This window comes from Sorex araneus, chromosome X (assembly GCF_027595985.1).
Source record: "Sorex araneus isolate mSorAra2 chromosome X, mSorAra2.pri, whole genome shotgun sequence".
Classification (NCBI taxonomy): domain Eukaryota; kingdom Metazoa; phylum Chordata; class Mammalia; order Eulipotyphla; family Soricidae; genus Sorex; species Sorex araneus.
Genome location: NC_073313.1, coordinates 183,937,953 through 183,954,824, shown reverse-complemented (window position 1 = coordinate 183,954,824; position 16,872 = coordinate 183,937,953). Strand labels below are relative to the sequence as shown.

The 16,872-nt window shown below is 41.7% G+C and overlaps 1 pseudogene; it reads right to left on the bottom strand.

The window, feature by feature from the left end:
- Window positions 1-263: 263 nt before the first annotated feature.
- Window positions 264-16,556, bottom strand: LOC101539851 (zinc finger protein 639-like; annotated as a pseudogene).
- Between the last annotated feature and the right edge of the window lie 316 nt (window positions 16,557-16,872).

Sequence of the window (16,872 nt, the reverse complement as noted above, 5' to 3'; positions counted from 1 at the left end):
GGTTAAAATTATAAAATAACATGCACTGAAAATACGACACTTTGAATACAACTTTATACGAAAAATTGAACAATGTCAAGATAATAGGACGAGTAAAAAGAAATAGTCTTATTACTTATACAATTCTCATAAATGGAGGTAAAGACCACCCATTTTAAGATCTAAAAAAATCTTAACTTATCTCAGTGATTCAATAAAATTTTAAAAATTTAAAATAAATCTCGACTTACTATTTTACATTAATTTCCTCAAAGTTAAAGAGATCAAATGGTCTCATGGACCGGCAGGTGACTTATTAATTTCCTTTCATTCCCAAACCTCATCAAGCAATCACTACACTTATGAGGTAAGTCAGTCGAATGCTTGAAATCTATATGAATTTTAAGATCTTCAATTTGTTCCATTGAATATTCACAGTATTGACATAAATAAATCCCTTTGGACAAATGCTAATTTAGGTGTTTGCAATACTCCAGCCTACTTGAAAAACCTTTGTCGCAGTAATCACATACATGAGAGAAAATTTTGGTATGGTCAATGGCAACATGCCTGTTGACATTGGTATGAAGTCGACTCCAAAAATCACTCACTTGACTCCCGGATCCGCCCTGTGCCGGCCGACATTTAAGCACAGAGCCATGTGGGGACGCTCCTTTGCGGCCCCGCGCGAGATCGACCTCGGAGGCAACTGAACCACTTTGGACACGAGCGGCGCCCCCAAAATGCCTCCAAACTGTGTGCTGGGAGCTTCTGGCCCAGGCGCTGCCGGCAGGGTATGCTCTTTTCTCTCTCAACTCTTTCTTTTTGAACGCAGAGAGGCTATAGCCGGTTTTTAGACTCTACAGGAAGCCTGGGATAGCCGATGGGCAGGACTCCCGGATCCGCCCTGTGCCGGCCAACATTTAAGCACAGAGCCATGTGGGGACGCTTCTTTGCGACCCCGCGCGAGATCGACCCCGGAGGCAACTGAACCACTTTGGACACGAGCGGCGCCCCCAAAATGCCTCCAAACTGTGTGCTGGGAGCTTCTGGCCCAGGCGCTGCCAGCGAGTGATGCAATTACCAAAAGAATTTTCCTTGGACTTCATATAGAAATCCAAAACCTAATACCTCTTGATTGCCAGCAACGTGTAAATGTTCCTTTTTGGCAGGGCTTAACGTGGGGGGAAACTCCAAACAATAGTACTAAGTTTTTTGTTAAAGGGTAAAAGATTGTAGCGATAGAATTTTAGGCAGAATTTTCCCTGGACTTTATATAGAAACCCAAAACCGCGCGGCGCGGCAGCCTAATGTCATCTAATCATCAGCAATATGAAATGGTTCCTTTGTAATGGGTTGGACTTTGGGGGGACCATAATAGGGTTAAAGTTTGTAGCGACGTGTAATTTCTGGCTGCACTCTCCCTGGACTTTATACAGAAATTCAAAGCCGAGAGGCTGCTGCCATGGCTGCGCAACCTATTGTCATTTAATCATCACCAATATGAAATGGTTCTCTTTTAACGGGTCGGACTTTGGTGGGAAATCCTAACAAGAATAGTAAGTCTTTTGCTGAAATATTGAAGGCCACCAAAGTGGTAGCCATCTCTATAGACTGAACTAAGCCATATCCCCACGCCGGCTGAGAAGAAATATCCTTCTTTCTCGGGAAGAAACGCGGCGTGGCGTTAACCATAGTATGATGTCCATTAAGCTGACACGGACCTGGTGGCGTGGGAATCGGATACAAGGGAATAAATTATTATGTACTTGGAACAGCGGGACGCTGGTGGAATCTTGAGCCGGGGCCGATACCAGCGTATTACTTTTGGTTCCAGAAACTGCTTGCAGACATTCTACCAGACTATCAACTAAGCCAGAGCCCCATGCCGGCTGACGACGAGAAATAACCATCTCTTTTGGTTTGTTTTCCCTTTGTCAGGCAGCGTGGTGATTACTAAACAGGCATGATCTCGGTGGCGCAGGACGAGGGGGGAAAAAATAGAAAAGTTATGTAACAAACAGCGGGACTTAATATCTCTACATTCTCAGCAATGGAGAGCCATCAAATGCTTCCTTGACAGTAGGACTGTCTTCTCTTTTTTGGGGGGAAACCCTAGCAACAATAGTGAATTATGTGTTGAAACATGGACTGTAACCAAGATAAAGCGTAAACGAAGTGAAACTTATCACTTACAAGGGCGGGGACTGGGGGGGGCGGGAGGGGGCGGGAGGTATAATGGGGTGGTTGGTGATGAAATATGGGCACGGGTGAAGGGAAGGGTGTTTGAGTACTGTATAACTGACATAATCCTGAGAACTTTGTAACCCTCCACATGGTGATTCAATAAAATTTAAATTAAAAAAAAATAACTCACTTGGCAAACAAAGAAATTTTTACATTTGTCAAAGGTGATTTTGCTTTGGAAACTGTACTGTCCATGCTCTCCGTTGTTATACTTATAGCTCAGCTCGATTACCTTACAGGTGAGTTCGTGTACCACGTGGCTATGCAATTCTTGCGGGTCACTGGTCTCCTGTGCACAAAACTGACACAGGTACTGCTCGTCACAGCTGTGCTCTTGGAAGTGCAGGTACAGCTCGCTGCTCGAGGAGAACGGCACGTCACACTGCTTGCACCAGTAGAGGTGGTCGCTGAAGTGCGTGTCTGCAATGTGCTGGCCGAAGTTCTTGAAGATCACTGTCTTGTAGTCACAGTATTTACAGATGTAAGGATTCTATTCGTGGAGCTTGGCGTGTTCCATCAGGAGCATGTTGATAGAAAAGCTTTCCTTGCACACGCGACACATACTCAAATCAGTGCGTTTGTGTTTCAGGATCATGTGCTGCTTCAAATTGGAAAAACATTCGCTATTGAAGTTGCAGAGTTCAGATTTGTAGAGGTCGCTGCATTGGCTCTCAGCAAAGGCCATTTCTGCTGGGCAGTCACATTCAGAGCCTGGTTCTTGTCGAGAACTTTGCAAAGTTTAGCTGGGGGGCTTCTCATCGGTTTGGTCTTGGAGATTCTCAGGAGAATTGTTTTCTGTCTCTAGATGGTTATCTTCCGAAATGGCTTGCACTTCTGCGACAATGGGAGCATCCTCAGCGATGTGGACTCCTATGGGGCTTTCCTCCTGCATGTGCTGGTTGACCGAACCGGGCGAGTCACACTCTTTGTCACAAATTTCAATATCGGCAGATTTTTCTGCAGAGAAGGCAGTGTGCTCCAGGCCCCTGAGCACAGGGCTGGGCAGCAGGCATCCCTGAGTTCGACTTGGGAGCTTTATTCCATTTGTAAATATTGGCGACTCATTGGATGTTTCAGTCTCAGAATCATCATCTCTGTTGTCAAAATACTTTAAGTCCGGTTATCTTATGGAACAGACACTGTAACAGTGATCAGAAAAAATTCTGTTGAATCCAAGTTGAGTAATCACAAGAATTATGTGGAAAGTTCTAAGGTCACACAATTGATAAAACTATAGATTCAAGTCATAGTTACCTAAATATTCAAGAGGTTATGTAAGCCCTACTGAATATTGTCCAGGATCCCAAGCTGAGAGCCAGACCTATGCAGTAAGATCTAAGTGAACTGATCACCCTCTAGTTCACCCATGGTGCATTCTTATCCTCATTGTCAAATCAGTATGCCTGCAATTCAAGGAACTATTTCTATATAACCAAATTATTGTTTGGTTCAGAGAATAACAGTGTCATAAACTTGAGATAAGCTTGAAAATTTAAGAAGCGTAATATCCAGGTCAAGTCAAGAGAACATTCACTGCAACACGGGCTACGCAATAAAGGACAAAAAATAAATGCCAAGCAGTCAACCAGAGAAGTTTCTGAAAATTGAAAGTTATTGCAGCTCCTCGTGATACTTAATTTTGAATGAGGAAAGAAGACCCATGAACACCCAGTTCAAGGTAAAAGAGAAGGATCATCATCACAATTTACCTTCTATTATACATAGGTCCATAACCTGGTCTCCTCCTAGGAGTCAACTAATGAGCAAGTCTGTAGCTTATCCATCGCAGACATGTGGATGCTAGCTCAGATCAAGTATATGTGGCAAATTTTCAATGATGGATGAACAAGTTTTGGTATATGTACTCAATGGAATACTATTCAGCCATAAAAAAGATTAAATCAGTCAGTTTGCAGCAACTTCGAGGAAACTAGATATTATAGCATTAAGTGAAATCAGAGGAACAAAAACAAGTACCAGATGTTTTCAGTTATCTTTGGCAGAGTAACAACAGAAGGAAGTATAAGGTATCAAATTATGGCAAAACATTGACCCTAGATTATAGAAATGAGCAGATCTGAGATAACATTGGGAAATTGATCATAGGTCTTAGAAATTTCAGTGGACTATAGGTAAAATTAATTTGTACACCAAAACCATAACAGAACAGTCAACATTATTGTAAACTAGGACCCAAATTATAATAAGTAAATTTTAAAAATTCAAAGGCATATGCTAGGAAAGTAATGCCAAATTGAAGAGGAGAGTTTTGAGTTAAAATTAGGTTATACCACTGAAATAGTCCAAGGGAGGTAGGATTCATGTGCAGAGAAACAATACCCATTATTATAAAAATGACATGGTATGGAATTAGAAATCATTCATGGTTGAAAATCCTAAATGTGTCCTTCTCTCCAGGATAGAATATTTAATGGCAGGCAAACAAGCATGCCAGAATGTGGATGATGCTACAATAGACATGGGTTATTTCTGAATTTGTACCGTATAAGAGAGAAAATACCTAAAGGTATAACCCCTCCACCCTAAATTTTGTAGTAAGCAGTATACAAATAACTTGAGATTGCAATTTGGAAGATCATATCCAACAAGAGCAAGGTGATAGTGGACTGGTTGGCAATGAAATACAGCCAGAGAAATTTAAAAAACTTTAACCTGACCCACAATTCTTGTGAACTAATGAAAATAGATAAAGGCTGCTACTCTCAGGAAATTGGCTATCTTATATTTTCAGGAAAATAAAAATTCACAAAGGTCTGAAAGCTTAAACTAAGTTTTCCATAGCCAAAATTTATGGGAAAGACTGAACCCCAAAGTAAGTATAGTATTTGGAAGGGTTATGTTACATTCTTTATTCTGGTGAAAAGGAATCTTTAACACAGCCCAGAGAACAAGTACCTAAGAACGGGTTCAAGAAAATATGAGACGTTACCCTGAATGTTTTGAAAATGACCTGTATTATATTTATTATAACTGTTAACTCATGATAAATATCCTGGAGCAAATTTTATTCAAGAAAAATTAAATGTGAGACCTCCAGAAATGGAGGTCATAGAATAAAGAAGAATCTGTTAGCATTCTTGGTCTAGGAAATGGATTAAGAATATTTCTGGATCTAACAAATTTGGGTCAAAGACATGTAGGTAAACTCTGTCACAGGGTTAAACTAGTTGAGGGTGATTCAGGCTCCCCACCCACTCCATTTCTAACTTCTCAGGCAACTTTATCTGTACCCACACCAGCTACATACCCTCCTTGTTAACTGACGACTTTCACTGATCATATGTAATTCTGCCTAAGAAACCAGTAAGCATCTTGCACTCCTCTTGAGGAGTCATTGTTGATATTTAGTAACACTGTTAGTATAGAGGGTCATAATTGTGTAGCGATGGTCTGTGGAGATCAGGGACACTGCCCTAGACTAGGAAAACTGTTACCACGAAGATCAGGGGTTCTTCAAGATGGTGTATAAGATTTTGATCTGCATGTTGATTCATATGCTGAAGAATGAGGGTGGTGTTTTCTTTAATAGTATGCATTTGTCTTAAATATTTTGTTAAAGATAATCCAATATAGTTACTTTTCTTGTAATTGTATAAATTTACTTCATATTGAGGTACAATTTGTTTATAATTAAATATGTATGTGAGCTTCATGCATCTTGACTATTGTATATATTCACACAACCAGTTTTGATACAAAATGTTTCAAAAACCTCAGAAAATTCCTACTAAGCTCCAGTCTCAGTACAAATAACTGAGGCTCTGAATTATATCCCCATAGGTTAACTTTGTCTGCTCTTTTTTTAAATTTATTATTTTTTTTAATTGAATCACCGTGAGAACAGTTACAAAGCTTTCAGGTTTAAGACTCAGTCATACAATAGTCAAACACCCATCCCTTCACCAGTGCACATGTTCCACCACCAAGAGCCCCAGTATACCTTCCATCCAATCCCCCCACCCTGCCTGTGTGGCAGATGATTTGTCTGCTCTTGAATTTCATGCACACTCCTTCTAGTGGGGCGTCTTTTACTTTAGCTCAACACAATGTTTCTGATAGTTGATCCACAAAACATTCATGGGTTAATGAGAGTTGATCCACAAAACATTTATGGGTTAATTAATCAGCATCCTAAATGAAAGGCTCTATTTGGAAAATATTAGGAGACTTTGATAAAGTGTATACAAAAGTTGTGGGTAGAGAATATGGCATACACAAGAGCTGTGGGGTCAATAAGTCAATACTAACCAGGAGCTGACACCTGGAGTCAGAGAGATCAACTACCATTATATCGAAGGATCCCTAACCTTCAATTAGGGATCTTCATGGGAAAGTCAGGAATAAACACTACATTTCTGTCTCCTACTGAGGTATTACAGCATATCTAAAAGTTAGAAAGTGGGAGGTTTGGGGATTTCCTCCAAGGAGACTACCTAGAAGTGAATACAGTGCAAAGAACGTAGAGGGGAAACAGAAGCTATAAGGCAGATAGAACATAGTGGTACTTTCAGAGAATAAACACAGAATAGATAAAGGCAGGGGACACGAGATAGATGTTACTATAAGAAGATGGGGAAGGAAAATGGTTAGGAAGTTTGTAGACAATGTACTGCTTCTTCCCTTGTTTCCTCCTTCTTTTACTCTCTCCCTTCCTTTGAAAATGACCATATCTCTGATAAATAATCATCATGTGATTTTTGACAGTGTGCCAGATGCTCTGTGAGGAACTTTGTGCACCTATGTCATTTTAAATGCTGCAAGAAGGGTGGAGAAATAGTACTGTGGGTGAGGCATTTTCCTTGTATGCAGTTGACCTGAGTTCAGCATGCTAGATGGTCCCTTGAGCTCTTCTAGGAGTGGTCTCTGAAAGTTGATCTTGAGCACTGTTGTGACCAAAAACCAAAACAGAAAGCAAATAAAGTTATGCAAGAATGGTTACACCTATTGGGGAAGAATTATTTTCCTCGTTATACAGGTGCTTATAAAAAATATAAAATAAGTAGAGCTTCAGGAAGTTTGCCTCTGAGACCTATATAATAAGTCACAGTCCCACATGTTTAGCCTGTAGACAGAAATAGCCAGAATACCCAGGATCCTGTGAGAAATAACACCCACAGAATGCACACTAATAGACCACGGAGTATGGTAGGAGGATGGAGTCTTTGACTTGAAGCTGGAGGAGCACCCTGTGAAAAGCACAGAGAGGACTCTATGCACATAAAGGACACAAAGGAGAGGGGTGAGCTACAAGCTTGGAGAAAAAACAACATTTTTTTATTTTAATTTTAATTTTATAAATCATCATGAATACATTTAGACTTACAGACTTTCATGATTGTATTTCAGTCAAACAATGTTCAAGTACCCATCCCTCCACCAGTGCCCATTCCCCACCCCCAATATTCCCAGTACCCCAACCTCCAACCTCAACCCTCCCTGCCTCCTGCCTCCGTGGCAGGCACAATCCCTCCTACTCTCTCTGACCTTTTGGGTGAAAACCAACATTTTTGAGGTAATAAAATTATAAATGGTGATAAAATTATAAATATTTGATATATAACATTCTCCCTAAAGTTAATTGTGTTATTCTATATACTTAAAAAATTCTGGTGAGAAGGTAGAACTTTTGAACATTTCAAACGTTTTTAAAATAGGAGAGAGGAGTAGGAGAGACAGTACAGAAATTAAGAAACTTTCCCTGAGTGTGGCCAACGTCAGTTCTTCCCCCAAGCACCTCACATGATTCCCTGAGCACTGCCAGGAGTGACCCCTGAGCAACAGCTGGGAGTAGCTTTCAGCATTACCTGATATGGCCCAAAATAAGTGGCAGGAGAAGAAAGAAAGAGGTTTAGACAAATGTAGTCAATACTGATATTCTAAGTTTTTTCCCACACACAATAAGAAACATGAAAGATCTGATTAAGAGATTTACAGAAAGCACAATGGATATTGGAGAATATTTGTCTTGTGTCAGTGGTCAAAATGAATGTCTCCCAACAGAGACAGTTGGGAAATTATTATAGTAATCTTAGAGGGTGGTTCTAACTAAAGTGGTGGCCACAGCAATGAAAAGAGACAGTCCTGAGATAAAGTATGAGGGGAAAATCAATAGGACTTGGCATACAGCTCCTTGGTAGAACCAGAAGTAATAATAATAATAAAAACTCAAAGCATTCAAGGTAAGGAACATATGACGAGTACTAAGAAAAATTTAGTAAAGGGGAGAAATCTCTGGAATAACAAGAAAAAGAGAAATCAAATTGATTTTTAAAAAAAAAATGCTTTGAGGTGCCTTCTAGGCATCCAGGGAGCACTCTTTAGTAAACCCTATGGAGGCAGCAGGATATAGACAAATGGAGAACTGATGCTCAAGAAGTGATTGGTCAAGTTAGGGGATTGGAGGAGACTGCTAAGGGAAAAACAGAGTATAGCTATGCACTGCACAGCAATATTTCAGTCGACAGCAGACAGCATAGATGATGCTGGTCCCATAACTCTGTTGCCTAGCGATGTCACTGCTATTGTAACATCACAGTGTTTTATGCCATCACCATTTTCAAACATCGGGTGTTTTCTATTTCTTGGTATTGGCTCTCATTTTCCCTAGTGTATGATTTAATCTCATGCTGCTATGTTTAGTTCCCAGTAGAGGTCATCTCGAGTGATTGACCTGGAAAAAAAAATAAAGTGATTAAAGACTGCAGGTGTGGGAAATCAGTGGTGACTACAGCACCAGTCAGGCATGTCCCATTTTAGATGACCACAATCTTGAAGAACAAGAACAAAGTAACAGACACTGTTGTTAAAGGATCTGCTTCATTGGAGACAAAACTAATGAAAATTGGACATGGGCCTCTATCAGCTATGGAGAAACTTCTAATGACCTGTATTAAAGACAAGACACAACTTGAATCCCTCTCAGTACCATGGTGATTACAATCAAAGCAAAATGTTTGTTTGCATGGTTAAAAGATAGTACTGCCAGTTCCTTCTTGGGAGAGGTAGTCTGAGCATGTGAAGAGTGGCCTTGAGCATGGTGGTGGTTGGGTTCTGGAGTTTTTCAGCTGCTAGGGTTCTGCTTGGGGTGGGAAGGGAAATTTAACCTGCCCCCTTCTGAGGTACCATGGTGAAGACAGCCTGGCAGGGGGTCGGGAAATTCTGTGTCATTCTCTAGTTTAAAGTCTCTGGGTCTTGGTCCTTGATGAGATTACACGGCACCGGGGGCAGTTTGTGGGTGTGACTGTCAAGCTATGGGAAAACTGGGGACCTGTGGGGAGGAGGCCCAGTCCCGATCCAAGCAGGCTTGGAGATCTCAGTCACGGGTCCTGCGTTACTGCGCCAGTGGTTTTGCAAACCATTACTAGCAGCAGTGATTTTCATACACTGGAGCTCCTTGAAATGGGTGATTCATTGAACTGATATTTTTAATTTGTAAAATGAAGCGTCAGATGAGTGGGGACAAGGTTAGTCTGTGGTATAATGAGAATAATATCTGTGCCTGTGAAGAAGCTTTCTTCTCACATCGCATAATCCCACCAGGGGCCATGTATGTTTGGCAGACACTGAGTGGAGATTATCCTCAAGCTTATTCATTCACTTCTAAAGATCCAAGCCTGTCCCACCAGATAGATGGGAAACCAGTTCAGCAGATAGTAAAAGCTCCCTCTATCCTTGCTATCAACCTTTCCTGAATTTGATTCATCTATGTCGACACCAGGGTCTCTACTCAAAATGTCATCCTGTGGTTCTTTGAGTAAAATCTTCAGTTCCCATGTTTGTCCAGGAGCAATGAGAGCCTACAATCTGGTCCATACATTCTCTCTACCATTATCTAGCACTATGAAGTTCTACTTTAAACACACAAGCACAAGTTGTTCTTAGGAGAAATCAAAGTCCTCCAGGGCACATTGATATCTCCACATAGGGGAATATTGAGTGCTCTACTCCCTACCACTCTACCTGTCAGATTCTCATAGGTTAATACCCCCTTTTCCTTTTAACTTATCTAAGTTGTTGCTTCCTCTGGAGAATTTGATCTGACCCATTTATGAGGAATTGGGCAGCCTTTACACTCCATAGCATTCTAGAGATATCTGTTTTATAACAAACATTCTGCTCTATCCTATTTGCTATGTATGCTGGTTCCACCATCCACAGAGCCACTTAGAGGAAACCCTGAAGGAATACTTATTCAACCAAAACAAGAATAATTGGACAATGGAACTTCTCCAAGGATTATGCCTGAAGTATACACAGGTACATTCTTCAAGGACATGTCTGGAAAATGAAATGACTTTGTGTTCAAGTGTTTTCAACAAACAGATAGTTCAGGTAAAATTTTAACTTAAAAGGAATCCAAGGAAAGGATGATTAAAAAAGATTTAAGCAACATGAGCAAAACCAACTGGGGTTTGGAAGAATCCAGTTTTCAAGGGGAAAACAGAATCAAATCCTCGAGCCTATGGGAGTTCTTGGCAGGTGCTATCAAATACAGGTGGCTGTCACTGTGTGAGACTACAACGTCTCATAGGCAAACTTCAAGCGGCACTGCAGATCTACACAACTAGAAACTCAGGAAAGATGTGGGTGGGGGGGTTGGACTGCATTGGAGCAGTCCTCCCTTTGATTCTGATACGTGTTAAAGTTCATCAACCACTCTGGACTCTCAAATGGTTACACTTAAACAGTTATATAAGTACTTAAAACATATCTTTAATTTTGCCTCTTGGGTCACAAGCTTAAAGGATTGTTACTATCCAGCCCTTGATAGAAAGATTTGCCCCCACCCCTGCTCTAGGGGTACACAATTAGGACACAGAGCAAAGAGTCACTCTGTCTTCTGTCCTCCAGGCCAGTTTCTCCTTGGGTTAAACATGTGGGAATCCAGAGAGTTATGGGAAAGTCCACGGAGCTCAGTTCCTGGAATAAAAGAGATAAAGTCCATGGATCTCAGTTCCTGGAATAAAAAAGGGCATGTGTATATGGTGGAGGACCAAGGAGATGTGAGATTGGCAAACAGACAATTGGCAAACAGACAATAACAGTATTTGGCAGTCCTCGGCATCAATTTTTACATTTCAGGATGACTGCTACCTTTTTTTATACAGATATGATTCCTTTGCGAGAGTCAGGATAGCCATGGGGGAGCTAAAGCCCTGACACAGAGCAGGAAAGAAAGGGTCTCAAAATAAAATAGCTTAATCCAGAGGCTGTGAAAGACAAAGCATGAGACACCAAGGTTTTGTTCCTATCTCCTCTGCTGTCAAACTGAGCCTTCAGATAAGTGATTTTGTCTTTTTGTGTCTCAAATGACTCAATGTGAAACAGAAGAAAGAATATATTGTGTTGCAGATGAAGAGAAGGAAGTGTGTTAAGTACCGACCACAGGTATTACATTTCCATAGCATGAACAGACACCACATGGTTGCTTCTTGACCATGTATCTCTACACCAAATGGGATGTTAGGTGATGGTTATGGAGAGAGAATAAGATATAGGAACCCTCTCTCCATACAGTCAGATTCTAAAATGGAAGAAAGATGGATAGACGACAAAGACCTCAAAAGGAGGACTGGAGTGATAGTACAGCAGGTAGGCCATTTGCTTTGCATGCAGGCTGTAAATAAAATCTGCCAGGGTGGTCAGGAGAGAGCCCCGTCAGCTCTCCCCATCGGCCGTACGTGGGTTTCGGGGAGGGGTTTTGGCCCACTTGCCCAGCCAGGGGGCGGGGGGGGGCCCTAGGCCATTGGGCAGACGGAAGAGGAAACGAGGGCCAAGCCAGTTGATTGATCAGTTGCCGTTTATTCCATTCTCTCCACGCACCTGTTCCAATCTCTCTGAGCTCCCCGTTCTAGCCTCACACTGCTCCTCATTCCCATCTCCTCCTGTCTCTCCCTCTCACCTCTCCATGCTGTGTCTCGTAGCCTGGGCTCTCTCTCCTCTCAGGATTTGGACTCTGACTCTGACCTCTGGATTCTGACTCTGACTGCTTCTCTCCCAATGATTCCCTAACTCCCTTTTCCAACTCTCTTATCTCTCTCCTCCAGCACTCTTCCTTCCTAGCCTCTCATTCCTCGATCCCAGCTCTCTGGATACTCTTCTTCTATCCACTAGTCTCTCCAACCCTACTTTTCTCTCTCCCCCAGCCCCACACCCCGCCTGTGTAACTGATAAATTTCATTTTACTTTCACTTTACTTTGATTACATTCAATATTTCAACAAAAAACTCACTATTAATGTTTGGAGTTTCTGCCCCCTAAAGTCGGACCTGCTGAAAAGGAAGCATTTGATCATTTGTTTTCCATTGTTGAGAATAAAGAGATATGAGGTCAAGCAGCCACACTAGCGGCCACACGGTTTTGGATTACTGTATCTTAGTAACTAAGTCCAGGAAAATATCTGCCAGAAATTGCATCATTGCTAGCTCGTACCTCTCTGCTACTTTATATTCCACATATGAGTGTAATCTTTCTGTGTCTGTCTCTTTCTTTCTGACTCATTTCACTCAACATGATACTTTCCAGGTTGATCCACTTATATGCAAATTTCATGACTTCATAGTTTCTTTGACCAGTCATCTCTTTTGGGGCACTCTGGTTTTTTCCAGATTCTGGCTATTGTAAACAGTGCTGCAATGAACATAGAAATGCAGATGTCATTTCTACTATACCTTGTTGCCTCTCCGGGATATATTCCCAGTAGTGGTATTGCTGGGTCAAATGGAAGCTCAATATCTAATTTTTTGAAAATCGTCCATATTGTTTTCCAAAAGAGCTGAACCAGTCGGCATTCCCACCAGCAGTGAAGGAGAGTCCCTTTCTCCCCACATCCACACCAACAGTGATTGCTTTCGTTTTTGTGATGTGGGCCAGTCTCTGTGGTGTGAGATGATATCTCATGGTTGTTTTGATCTGCATCTCCCTGATGATTAGTGATGTTGAATATTTTCTCATGTGCCTCTGAGCCATTCGTATTTCTTCTTTGGGAAAGTTTCTGTTCATTTCATCACCCCATTTTTTTATTGGGTTGGCAGTTTTCTTCTTGTGGAGTTCAACCAGTTCAATGTATATCCTTGATATCAACCCTTTATCAGATGGGTACTGCATAAATATCCTTTCTCATTCTGTAGACTGTCTTGGTATTTTGGTCACTGTTTCTTCTGAGGTGCAGAAGCTTCTTAGTTTGAGATAGTCCCATTTATTTATCTCTGTTTTCACTTGCTTGGCCAGTGGCGTGTCAGCTTTGAAGATACCATTGGATTCAGTGTCGTGGAGGGTTTTGCCGACCTTGTCTTCAATGCACCTTAGGGATTCTGGCCTGATGTTGAGGTCTTTAATTCATTTTGATCTGAATTTTGTACTTGGTGATAGGCGGAGGTCTAAGCCCATTTTTTTGCATGTATCTGTCCAGTTTTGCCAGCACAGTTTGTTAAACATGCTTTCCTTGTTCCACTTCACATTTCTCGCTCCCTTATCAAAGATTAGATAATCATATATTTGGGGGTGTGTGTCAGAGTATTCAACCCTGTTCCATTGATCTGCAGCTCTGCCTTTGTTCCAGTACCATGCTGTTTTAATTACTACTGCTTTGTAGTAGAGTTTGAAGTTGGGGAAGTGATTCCTCCCATTTTCTTTTTCCCAAGAATTGCTTTAACTATTCGTGGTGGCTTATTGTTCCATATAAATTTCAGGAGTGCTTGCTCCATTTCTTTGAAAAATGTCAAGGATGCCCACTCGCTCCACTTCTGTTCAATATAGTGCTGGAAGTACTTGCAATAGCAATTAGGCAAGAAAAAGATATTAAAGGCATTCAGGTAGGAAAGGAAGAAATCAAGCTCTCACTATTCCCAGATGATATGATACTATATTTAGAGAACCCTAAAACCTCTACCAAGAAACTCCTAGAAACAATAGACTCGTATAGTAAAGTTGCAGGCTATAAAATCAATACCCAAAAGTCCATGGCTTTCCTATATGCAAATAGTGAGATAGAAGAAAGCGACATGATAAAAGCAATTCCGTTCACAATTGTGCCTCAAAAAATCAAGTACCTGGGAATCAGCTTAACTAAGGAGGTAAAGGACTTGTATAATGAAAACTACAAAACGCTCCTTCAGGAAAAAAAAAAGAGGACACGAGGAAATGGAAAGACATCCCCTGCTCATGGATTGGAAGAATTAATATTGTCAAAATGGCAATACTCCTCAAAGCATTGTACAAATTCAATGCGATCCCTATAGGAATACCCTTAACATTCTTCAAAGAAATGGAGCAAGCGCTCTTGAAATTCATATGGAACAATAAGCCCCCACGAATAGCTAAAGCAATTCTTGGGGAAAAGAAAATGGGAGGAATCCACTTCCTCAACTTCAAACACTACTACAAAGCGGTAGTAATTAAAACAGCATGGTATTGGAGCAAAGGCAGAGCTGCAGACCAGTGGAACAGGGTTCAATACTCTGACACCCCCCCCCAAATATATGATCATCTAATCTTTGATAAGGGAGCAAGAAATGTGAAGTGGGGTGAGGAAAACAATATTTACAAGTCAACAGAGCACAAAGAAAGAATTTACAAATAACACAGAGAAATGGGAGCACTGTGCTGGGAGTAACCCAAACAAACCTAAACTACCTGAGGCTATGTTATACTACACTGACAACCTGGGTTTGATTCCCAGCATTCCATATAGCCCCTCAACTACTGTAAGTTGGAATTCCTGAGTGCAGAGCCAGGAGGAAGACCTCAAAACTTTCAGGTGTGACCCCAACACAAAAGAAAAAACAAAAGGACCTCAAAAGGAGAGAAAGGACCAATTCCTTAGGCAGGTGGAAAATTCACCAGAAGAAAACACATTTGGGAGCTAGAGCAATCATACGTAAGGTGTTTGCCTTGTATATGCCCTACCTGAGTTCATTCCCTGGCATCTCATATGGTCCCCCAAGCATTGTAGAAGTAATTTCTAAGCATCATCATAATCATCATAATCATCCCTTTGATTGTCGAATTTCTCGAGCAGTCTCAGTAATGTCTCCATTCATCCTAGCCCAGATATTTTAGGAGCCTCTCTCTACTCATCCTTCCCAATGATGCTGGATTGGAGGCTCTTTCAGGGTCAGGGGAATGAGACCCAGCATGTTATTGGTTTTGGCATATGAATACACCATGGGGAGTTTGCGAGGCTCTCCCTTGTGGGCAGGAAACTCGGTAGCTTGCCAGGTTTTCCCAGAGGGAGAAGTAGGCTATAAGATGCCGCGCGCTTGGTTTTAAGTCTCTGAATGTTAGCCATTGATGGAATTACATGGCGAAGGGGGCAGTTCCTGGGTGTGACCGCCAGGCTACTGGAAAATGGGAAATCTGGGCAGAAGAGTCCCAGTCCAAATCCGAGCAGGCTTTGAGGTCTCAGTCCAGGGTCCCGAATACTTGAATTCCTCTCCCGGTACCTTCATGCGTGAGGCTCATCCGAACGTGTGGAGGGGCCTTGAGCATGGCTGTGGCTAGGCTCTGGAGGTCTTCGGCCGCTGGGAGCTCTGCTTGGGGCAGAGAGGGAAGCTGGAACCCATCCCCTCCGAGGGGCCATGGGGAAGACAGCCAGGCGTGCAGGCAAGAGACTCTGAGCATAGCTAGGACAAACCCCTGGGCATGCCAAAAAAATAAAATAAGAATAGAAAACCCATTTGATGTCAGGTTTGTGGAGTGAGAAGTGAAGAACTTCTGAGCAAGTGTACAAAGGCAAGGTGCAATGAGTCTTTCGTAAAATCCGAGTTTCTCTGCTTGAACTCAAATTCTTCCCAGTATGAGAGCTGGAGAGATGAGGCACAAGGACAAGAAGGCGTAGTTGAGAGGAATATTACATACCAGGCAAAAAAATGTATTACATACAGCAGAGTTATTCCACTGGGAGAAGCAGTTAAAAAAATTAATCACAGAGTCTGTGAAGTCCCTGAGCTGTTTTTAATCCATGAACTCATGTATCATTCCTTCCACCTGCATTTCTTTGTTCATTGCAGCACTATTCACAATAGCCAGAACCTGGAAGCAACCCAAGTGCCCAAGAACAGATAAATGAATAAAGAAACATTGGTACAGCTTCACAATAAAACACTATGCAGCTGTTAGGGAAAATGAAGTCATGAAATTTGTTTATAAGTGGATTGATATGGAGAATATCATGCTGAGTGAAGTTAGTCAGAAGGAGGGGTACACATATAGAATAGCTGCACACATTTATAGGATTACATCAGGATCCTCCTCGAGCTGTAGTATGGATTAACCACCTGGATCTCACCATTATACAAGGAAGTAATCATCGACGTAAAGAAAGGGGTTTGGCAGGGTGATACCATTTCACCAAAACTCCTCAGTGCCACCCTTGAGGATGCCATGTGAAGACTGGAATGGGAAGGAATGGGAGTGAAGTTAGACGGTCAGCAACTACACCACCTCCACTTCGCTGATGATATCATTCTCATAACACCAAACATTAGCCAAGCAGCACAAATGCTGGCAGACTTCGACCGTGAGTATGGAAATGTTGGACTGCAGCTGAATCTCACCAAGACAATGTTCATAAAAAGCGAACTAATCCCTGATGTTCCATTTGCTCTCAGTGGAATGAACATATCC